Source organism: Myotis yumanensis, unplaced genomic scaffold, assembly GCF_028538775.1.
Source record: "Myotis yumanensis isolate MYYU_CA2020_CCGP unplaced genomic scaffold, mMyoYum1.0.hap1 SCAF_18, whole genome shotgun sequence".
In the NCBI taxonomy this organism is placed as follows: Eukaryota; Metazoa; Chordata; class Mammalia; order Chiroptera; family Vespertilionidae; genus Myotis; species Myotis yumanensis.
This window is the reverse complement of record NW_027223769.1, coordinates 20008374-20018870: the sequence shown is the minus strand read 5'-3', so window position 1 is coordinate 20018870 and position 10497 is coordinate 20008374. Positions and strand designations below refer to the sequence as shown.

The following is a 10497-nucleotide window of genomic DNA, read 5'->3' as shown; positions in this document are numbered from 1 at the left end:
TTAGATAGAATGTATTCATATATGTTTTTTGCTCTCAATTACACCCTCATTGTAATAGTTTTTTTTAAACAACCAAGATTTCTAATTAATATTTTCACAAGAACATTTGTCAGTGGGTTCAGACTTGAAAGAAAAAAATATAGAGTGTTTGTTCTTATAGATATTTTACAATATTATAGACATACATCATTTTGATCACCAGCTTCAGAAAATACTTACTGTCTGACCTTAACATAAGAAAAGTAAGCTCTTACTGATGGATTTTTTTTCTTTTCAACAGTTAAAAATAATGTTATATCATTGGATTAGTCTCTGGCCATTCAATGATAAAGTGTATGTATATTTCAAATACAAATGTATAGGTAAGATAGATAGATAGATAGATAGATAGATAGATAGATAGATAGATAGATATGTAGTTGTTATGAACTGTGTGAAAGAAATTCATTTCCAGCTATGGGTCATTTGGAAAAAGATCAATATTATACATCAACATTGCAAGTAAATGAAAATGAATGAAACCTCGTGGTTTTCTGAAAGCCTGGTTTTCTGTGTGGCTTTTGGAATTGCGTCTCTGACACCAGCATCATGTATTATTGCTGCAGAATGTTTGTTTGTGAACTGGTTTAATGGTGAGGGTGCATCCTCATAAATGAATATCACTTCTAATGCTATTATAGCTTTGCATATTATGACATGTCTTGCTTTTCAGAAACCTAGAGCACAAAAGAAGCAATAACCACGATAAGGTTACATCACACCTCCATTGCACTTTTTCTCTGCCCTTTACATAGTTTTCTGGGGTTTTTTTTTCTTTATTTCTTCTTTCATGTTGTCAGTCACTCCATTATGTTTACTCTCCCATTCTCAGTCCTGTTTTTCTTTCTGTGTCTCTTTTCTGGAGTTGTTAACCCATTTAATGATTCAGCAATAATGAAGCTCCTGCTTTATGGATGCTGCTTTTTTAAGCAGTAGGGATAAAAGCCAGGTTTTGCTTTGTTCTTAGAAACCCACAGCTTATCTAAGGAAATAGATGCTTAAATAAATTGCAGCAGTGTGACCGAAATATGTTAACGTTATGGAGGACATAGAATAAGAAGTGAGAAAGGGGGGCAGGGTAGGCTCCAAGGATGAGGTGAAAACTCGGCTAAGATAAGGGTGAACAGAGGTCACCAGGCAGGCAAAGTATGGAACCTCCCAGACAGAAGGATAAGAGCAGCAGTTCTCAACCTGTGGGTTGCGACCCCTTTGGGGGTCAAACGACCCTTTCACGGGGTCGCCTAACACCATTGGAAAACACATATATAATTACATACTGTTTTTGTGATTAATCACTATGCTTTAATTATGTTCAATTTGTAACAATGAAAATACATCCTGCATATCAGATATTTACATTATGATTCATAACAGCAAAATTACAGTTATGAAGTAGCAATGAAAATAATTTTATGGTTGGGGGTCACCACAACATGAGGAACTGTATTAAACGGTCGTGGCATTAGGAAGCTTGAGAACCACTGGATAAGAGGAAGGGAAGCCTGTGGGATCCTCAGAGCAGTGCAGTGTTTGCTCTTAAATTAATATAATGTAGGAAGCAGCAGAAGATGAGGCTGGTGTGGGACCAGAGCCTCCAGAAACATGCAGTGATGGGAATGTGGAGGTGGTATTCTAATTTAGAAGAGGAGGCCATTCAGGCTCCCTAAGGTGTGACATGTGGAATAGGAGATTTGATGGGGTCTGGGAGATCTCTCTCTACAGATGGGGAAACAGGCTGAGAAATATTTGAGTTCCCACCTCTTCAGAAAACAAATACCTTATGAAGTAGTTTTGAGGAATGAAATAAGGCTATAATATCTCTAAACCCCTTACCTGGACCATAACAGTATGTACTTGAAAACTAAGTTTCCTTTTATTTGAATTAGCCTGCCCTGAAGACTCCCTGAGATCCAAGGAAAGCATCACCATTTCACTCCAAACCATAAACTTTAGTTCAAAATGTTAAAACTCCAGGACTTTGTGAGGGAATCTTCTAAATAATGCAGAGTGTTTAAGGCACAGTAGCACTCGGGAACTCTTGTGCTAGCTCTGTAGGGCGGGGGGTGGCTGGCATTTTCTGTCCCACTGAAAGCAAGGGCCATGCAAAGACAAGTCTAGTTAGGACAGGGGTGGGCAAACTTTTTGACTCAAGGGCCACAATGGGTTCTTAAACTGGACTGGAGGGCCGGAACAAAAGCATGGATGGAGTGTTTGTGTGAACTAATATAAATTCAAAGTAAACATCATTACATAAAAGGGTACAGTCTTTTTTTTTTTTTTTTTTAGTTTTATTCATTTCAAACAGGCTGGATCCGGCCTGAGGGCCGTAGTTTGCCCACGGCTGGAACTGATATCTAAAGGGTATCTGTCAAATTATCTTATGAGCTTAATCTTATGAAAATCAGCTGTTGCCCATTTTATAGCTGGTTTGGTGTTTTGTTGTGTGTTGTTTTTTGTGTGTGTGTTTTTTTTTAACTATTATTATTTAATTAATTAAAAAATTATTATTTAAAAGCTTTCTTGGTCATTTTTTGTTTTTAACTGCTGTTGTATACCTTTAATGCGCTGGAAATGGCATGGTATCACAAGTATTTTTAAAATACTTACAATTTTGATCTTATAAAGAGGAAGGTTACATATGGTCATTTGAACTAATTGCTAAAATGACACTGCATTAATTAGATAATTAAGGGTCTTGAGCATGTGGCTATTGTATTCATTGGGCTGGAAGCCAGCATTTTCTATAGCTGAGAAAATGGGTTAGGATAATTCAAAATTCACTTGCTGTACCCTTTTTCATATGCAGAGATAATACAGAATGAGTCTTAAATCTGGATTGGAAAAACTAACAGGGACTGGTTTTATTTTAATTGAGTTTTAAAGCACTTCTAGGCCATTTCATTGTCTTTATAGTTTAACTCTTTGCAGTTGTGACCGCCTGCCTGCTACTCTTGCCATCACACACATTCATTGTACAGATTTTTTTCTAGATTTATTGTGAATGCCTAAGAATATGTTCTTTACAAATTAATTTCTTGAAACATGAAACCAAAGTCTCCTTGCCCTCTGGCCCCTCCTTGCTGAGAATAAATGCTACCCATGGTTTACAGTAGTTTATTACAATACATTTTCTAGATGCCTTAACATATCAAGGTTATTTGTCAGGAAAATTATCTCTTGTAACACCAGGTTCCCTACCTTTAGATGACAGGACTTAATACAAAAGTTTTCCCCATAACAACTAGTAGAGTAAGTTGATTTCATATCCTTTTATTTTATAAAGTTTTGCTTATCAGGTTTGTCATCCTCTATTTGAAATTAAAATGTGTGGTCTTCAGATGACCTTAAAGTAACTGACCCCCAAATCTAATCACTCCAGCGTCTGTGAAAATCGACAAATATGTCAGGTATAACTCAGGGCATCAAAACATTGTTTTAAATATTTCATTTGTAGGCAATACAAGGATCATTTTCAGGTTAGTCCTCTGAGAGGGAGCGCTCTGCACCTGAACACCTTTGGTTTCTCTGCTCTATAATCAGCACTCATTATCAATGGGTTTCTATGAGCAGAAAATGTAGTTATATGTTCTGCACCAGTGAATTATTGATTGGGTTTATGGCCAGAAGAATGTTGCTAAGTGGTCAATATACGGCTAAAGTATGTCAGGTGAGGTAAAAATAATGTAAGATCTATATTCTTCCTAGCAATTGCCATTGGGTTAGGTTATACTTGTCATCTGTGGTGACTGTTGGATATAGATAAAAAAAAAGTTAATTATATTAATATAGGTGAACTGTGGCATCAATGCATTTCTTATATATAGGAAGTATCAGTGTTTACTTACCTTTGTCATTTATTTTGCCAAAAAATCTTGTTTTTCATGAGCTGATACTGATTGTCTTGCCACTGTTGTCTTTTGGTGTGTAAGGACAGTTTAGAAATTTCGGTACATTTAGTTTTATGAAAAACTAGATGCAGTCCTTCCATTTCTGATTCCTTATGACCAATGACAACTTCACCAAGATGTCTTCAGTTCATTAGTTGTTGATTAGTCTAACATTAGCCTGATACATCATTTCCAACAGATGACTAATGAGCCCTGCGTAATAGTAAATTTGTTAATATGCGAAGTTATAATTATTAGAAAGAACCTCACCAAATTGAGCTAAACTGTGGCTCCCAGCTACTTCCACCCAAGGATCCTTATCTCTTTTCTTACTGCAAAATGTCCTGGTAACCTATTACTTGGCAGGTCAGTTATGAGAGAGCATTCCATTGATGTTGAATGGGACCCTACTGTGCATTGGAGCTCTGCTACTGCTGAGGACATGGAGATAGTGAAAAGAAGAACTTGGCTGTTGACATTTCACATTCTTGAGTGGAAGTGCAGTTCATGCCATCTAGTACACATTTAACTTATTCACTTGCAACTTTAAATAAGACAAATAGGAATTCCTATAGTGCTGGCAAATTTCTTCCTTTTCCTCCCTGAGCAGAGTTCTTGAAGAAAATGGGAATCTTTGCTCTTTGAAGTTTTTGTCCTTGCAAGCCTCTTAGTGGGAGCATCTTGTAATGTGAAGTGTTTAAAGATGTACATTCTGTAATAACCTGATCTAAAGCACCCAGGCAAGTGCTTTACTTGGTGGTTCAACCAAAGGAATGAGGCCAAGATGGTGCTGGATCCACACTGGCTCTCTTAATCCTACTGAGGCAGCGCCAAAGAAAATATCAGTACACAGGAGTAATTCTTACAAGATTCCCATGTGCTTTGTGCACCCACAATAGAACCTAGCCAAGCCATTGTAAGACGAGATGCCCTTCTAGTGTCTTCAAAGGAAGGTAGAATCACAATGATCCCATTAAGTGGAGTTTTGTGTGTGTGTTTGTATTTTTTCTGAAGCAGAATCTCAGGTCATACAATGGAATATGGATTGCAGGTTTGGTGGGAAGAGGTACTTGGCAGAGATTCCTTCAAAGGAGGCCTGGAAATATCAGGACCCCCAAGCTCATCTTCTCAAGCGGCAATTGACTCAATGATAATATAATGATATTACAAGTGCCTTCAGTGTCAGAGCACCACGCAGGGGTGGTCTGGCCCAGGAGCAGATGCCTTGATTGCTGTTGGTAATCCAAAGTGTTTGAGTTAAGTGCTTCTGACATGCAGACTCAAGAGTCAAGGGCGAAGCTGCCTTTTAAATGCTCTTTCTGAAGAGCCCACTGCAGGTGTAATTGAGCCTCTCAGGTGAAGAGCTTTATTAGAGCAAAGCTGGTTAGTGTTGCATACCTATTTGGGAGAATATCTTAGGCGTCTTCAATAACTGCTATGTGACATTGCTGAAGGTCTCCAGCCTTGTTCTCCAACAGTTCAAGAAGAAAAGTGTCATTTCAGACATGTCTAAGCCTCACCATGCACCATGGCCCAAAGCAACCCATCTCTTCCCTTCAGAGTCAGAATACATCATTATAGAGCTGTTTATGTGTTTATTATATGTCTTGTTCCTTTCTGCTTCCCCAACATTACTACAAGGCGCAGCATAATCATCATTATCCCCTTTATCTTCATCATCGCCATGGCTAATATTTGTTGCCACATACAACGTGTCAGGCACTGTAAGAAGAACTTTACATGAATTATTCCCAATCCCAGAGTTAAGAGTCAAAACCAAATTGGCCAAGAGGAGAGAATATGGATTTTGGAATCTAAACACTTGATCTCATTTATCCCAATATGCTAATTTCCAGCCTGGGGTTTTGCACCCAGTCCTTTAATTTCTCTAAGCTCACATTTCCTCATCAGGAAAATTGGAATAATAATTCCCATCTGGCAAGTTTGCAGTGAGGATTAAACATGAGGATTGCTCTGAGCCCAGCCCATAATGGAGCCCAAGACAAGCGAACAGAGGTGCTATTTATTTATTTATTTTAATATATTTTATTGATTTTTTACAGAGAGGAAGGGAGAGGGATAGAGAGTTAGAAATATCGATGAGAGAGAAACATCGATCAGCTGCCTCCTGCCCTCCCCTTCCCCCCACACACACTGGGGATGTGCCCGCAACCAAGGTACATGCCCTTGACCGGAATCGAACCTGGGACCCTTTAGTCCTCAGGCCGACACTCTATCCACTGAGCCAAACCAGTCTGGGCCAGAGGTGCTATTTAAATATATGTTATAAAGTCTGAGAGTGAGGCTTACTGTTGATTGAAAGAAGCCAAACACTTGAAAAGAGTCCACAGTATGATTCCATTTAAAGGTCAAAAGCAGCCAAGACTTCTCCCTGTGAGAGAAGTCAGAAAAGCCTGTTACCTGTCTGTGGGGTGGTGATCTTGAAGGGGCAAAGGGGGTGCCTTCCAGCATGCTGGGCAGTGTTTCATGTATTGATCTAGTGACATTCCATGGATGTGTACACATGTAAAAGTTCATCAAACGGTACACTTAATATTTGTGCCCTTCAGTGCATACAAGCTATACCTCAAAAGAAACTATTTGAGAGAATTTTCCATTCTCCGAGAGAGTTTTCCTCCTGCCTCAGGCAAGGCACAAAGTAAGTCTCTCCAACAGCTGAGGTGCCTAAGGGCCAGATGGTGGTGATGGAGGAAGGCTGAGATGACCACTTGGCCTATTCCCGGATTCTGCTGAGACCTGTTCAAAGGCAGTTATGGATCTATTACTCAAAACCTGAACCAAAAAAGACATTCTTCAGTCATGTCCATGGGAACTAATTATAGCATCAGATTTATAATGTTGTGGTTCTGACCACCCCCGGGCTATTTCTGACCACAGGGACAGCTTAAATGGTGTGGCCCATAAAAAGTCATCTGCAAGCTCAGGCCAAATGTTGATCTATTTAGGGCCAAGCAGAGACCAGGCCTTGGCAGCTGTTCTTTCTGTGGTAGGATCCTAAGCTGAATGGAGACCATTGCCACAACTGTTGGCCAAGAAAGTGGGAATTCCTTAGCACTCTGTCTCTTTGTAGACCAGCCTCTTAGTTATGGGGTTTACTTGTAAAGTGTTTGATCAACCTTCCAAAGCTGCATCCACTGATGGCCCTTAGCTGGTCTTTGCTGACCAGGAGTGCTTGGCATTAAGTCAGACAAGCCCCAGGCTCCCCAGTCCCCATGTTTTCTGCATTTTTCCTTTCTTTTCTTTGCCATGGTGGTCCTGCCACAACTCCTTGACTAACTAGCACCCTCTTTAAAATCATTTCACACCACAGGTCCTTTTCCTGCTTAGCTCATCTCCCTTCCCCAGTAACCCCCAGGTAGGTGTAGACTGCCAGTTATGGTACAGCCTGCTCTGATCCTGTTGGTACCACATTATGGCTCACCTTCTGGAATCTTGTATAGTCTTGTGCTCCCATCCACACTACCAATCTCCCGCACTCTCAAGCGGTTTGATTCCAGGCCCACCTATGAAATAACTTCTGAAGTGACTTGGGCCAAGATTAGAGTCTCTAGGCCTCAGTTTCCTTATTTGTAAAATGAAATGTTAAAATTAGATTTTTTGATTGTTTTAATTTTATTTTCTATTTGAACACTTTTGTGAGATAATGGTGTATGTATATGTGTGTGTGTGTGTGTGTGTGTGTATATATATATATATATTCCTCTGCCCCTGGCTCCTGCTAATATTTAGTTCTTGACCCTGGATCTTGACACAGAGCTCCCCAAACCGTGGAATTTCCTGGGTGAGAGGAGCATCTTTTGTTCTAATGTGGTAACTGAAGGTGGGCTTTTGGGTAGGGGCTGATCACCAGAGAGACCAAGCAGGAGTAAAATCTTCTGATCCTCCCAGGAGGGGAAAGGGGCTGGAGATTAAGTTAATAATCCATCATACCTATGAAGCCTCCACAAAAATCCTTGAATTATGGTATTCTGAGAACTTCCAGGTTGAAGAACATGTCCACAAACCTGGGGGGAGGTGTGTGACAGTGTGACACACCTACAGTATGCAGGGACAGAAGCTCCTATGCCCCGAACCCTTCTGGACCTGACCCTTTGTCTCCCTTCATCTGGCTATTCATTTGTTTCCTTTGAAATAGCCTTTGTGATAAATAGGCAAAAGTAAGGGAACTGTTTTCCTTGGTTATATGAGCCACTCTAGGAAATCGCTGAACCCAAGGAGAAAGTCATGGGGACCTTGGAATTTTAGCCATGTCAGACAGAAGTTGTGGGTAACCTGGGTCCCACTACTTGAGACTCGCTGTAGGAATGAGCCCTTAACCTATGAGGTCTGCACTAACTGTGGCTAGTGTCAGCAGTGAGTTGAGTTTTAGGACACCCACTGCTTATGTCGGAGTGGGAAATACCTCCCTCATATCTGGTGTCAGAACTATTATGAGTGTGAGAGTAAAGGAAAAACAGTGAGTTTTTCCTGTACAATTTGCCATTTTTACTATCTACCAGTTGAAATATTAGATGCTGTTTTACTCGTTATCTCATTTAACTCCTTAACTACGTTGCAACTAACTTGTTATTTCCATTTTAGAAATGAGAAAATGGTGACTCAGAAAGATTAAGTAACTTGTTCAAGGAGACCAAGTAAGAATTTTAATATCAGGAATAACTAACATTTATTGAGTGCCTATTGCATGTTTGGGATTGTGGTCAACTTTTCATACAGATAATCTCATTTCATCTGTACCATAAACTCTACAATGATGCTATTACCATCTTTTTGACATAAGGGAATTCCATCTTTGGCAGGTTAAGTAATATGCCCAAATTCATTGATCTGTAACTGGTGGGGCCTCACTTTCAGACTCAAGTTTGTTAGGTCTAAAATTTATGTCTTTCCTACTGTAAACAATATGCCTCCTTTCGTACACTCTATGGGAAATCCCTCCCCCCTTTTTCTAAACTAAAAATCCACAACATCTGAACTTAAAAACGCCTACCAAATCATGCCATAATCCAGCTTTTTGATAATGGCATAATATAGTGAGTATTCTTTTTAAAATTTGTTTGACATTTCAGAGAAGCCAACAAAATGGAGTGTAACTCTGATAAGAATTTTAAAAATTCAAGCGATTCTCTCTCAGAGTTTTATCATCATCCCATTCATAATTGATTCCAAACTTGCATGAATCTTTCAAGATAAGTGTCTTATTGATTATCCTGCAAACAAGCGATCACTTGGCATCCTGAGACTAGCTCGCTGCCCTCCCCTGATTACCGTAAACAGAGATGTTGATCAGAAGAAATGTCATTTTCTTTGGCGTGGAACCCACTGAGCATTCTGAGGCACGGGTGTGGGAAGTAGAGGGGTAAAGCGGCCCAAACAGAGTGGTGCTTGCTCATGGCCCTGGCCTCGTTCCTGAGGAGCTGCTGACAAACATTCCCTGGTGGGTAATGTGGTCTTGAACTGTTTTCCACCCTTGTGCCAGGACTTCTTCCTGGTAAATGTGCAGTGTCCCAATGAATGCCAATTCATTGCTGTCAGGAAGCATTCAGTCTCTTAAGTGACATCCTTTTTCTGCATATTTACTTGTGGTTATGTAAATCAAGCAAGCCTCTCTCGGAAATGATTAGTGTTTACAAAGGATTTAACCCCTTCTTTTGTAGTTGTAGCAGTTATATAAAACACTAATATGATCTTGGGACTATCTTCAGCACAAGTGTCTGCTTCCCTGTGGCTCTAATGCACCTCTTGGTGATGCTGACCCAGGTGCTGGTGCTTGCCTGCCTTGGCCAGCATGGGTGCTGGGAGGATCCCTACTGGTGAGACAAATGGCTATGTTTTACCTGGGTGGCTCTATTGCTCCTGCAGAAGCCCTTAAAATACAATTAAGGTGACAGTAGCACCAAACTCCAACAGGTTATAACATCTGGCAAACAGGAGACCTGACTCATGGTTTTTGGGTGCAGATAATGAAGATTCAGGCCATTGCATTAAACAGGCAGCCTGATTTCCTGAGGTTGCTGCTGGTGAAAATGCTTAGTTGCTATCCCGGGGGACAGGATGGGGCTGCTCTGTACCCAGTGAGTCTGGCTCTCAGGAAGCTCTTGCTCAGCAGCAGAATCCACCCTGGCTCAGACTTGAAACTTACTTTTGAAGTGGCCTCATAACGTGCTTGGAGGAGGTCATAAATAGGAGTGGGACACTCATTACTAGAGTCATGGAACTTCTAAAAGCCACTTTCAGGACCAGTTGATCCATTTTTTTTTTCTTAGATAAGGGCATCTCAATGAGGGTGAACCTTGTCTGGTGTTCATTCCTGCTGAGGTGTCCTGGCTACCTCTTAATGCCTTTAACATCTTATACATTTAACATCAATTGATGGAGCACCTACCAGGTACCAGACACTGGACAGGATGCTGGGGATAAAGAGATACATCAGGAATGGCCCCTAGCGAGAAACACCAGTTTCCTTGTGGTGGTGGTGGTGGTGATGGTGGTAGAGGAGGAGGGTTACCTTGGCCTTCTCAGGAAGAAGTAACTCCCTCACTTATCTCCC

At 40.5% G+C, this 10497-nt stretch overlaps 1 protein-coding gene across 1 annotated transcript in view; it reads left to right on the top strand.

The window, feature by feature from the left end:
• The window catches only part of WWOX (WW domain containing oxidoreductase), a 924942-nt gene that overhangs the window by 399254 nt on the left and 515191 nt on the right, over positions 1–10497 (top strand). The window lies entirely within an intron of this gene.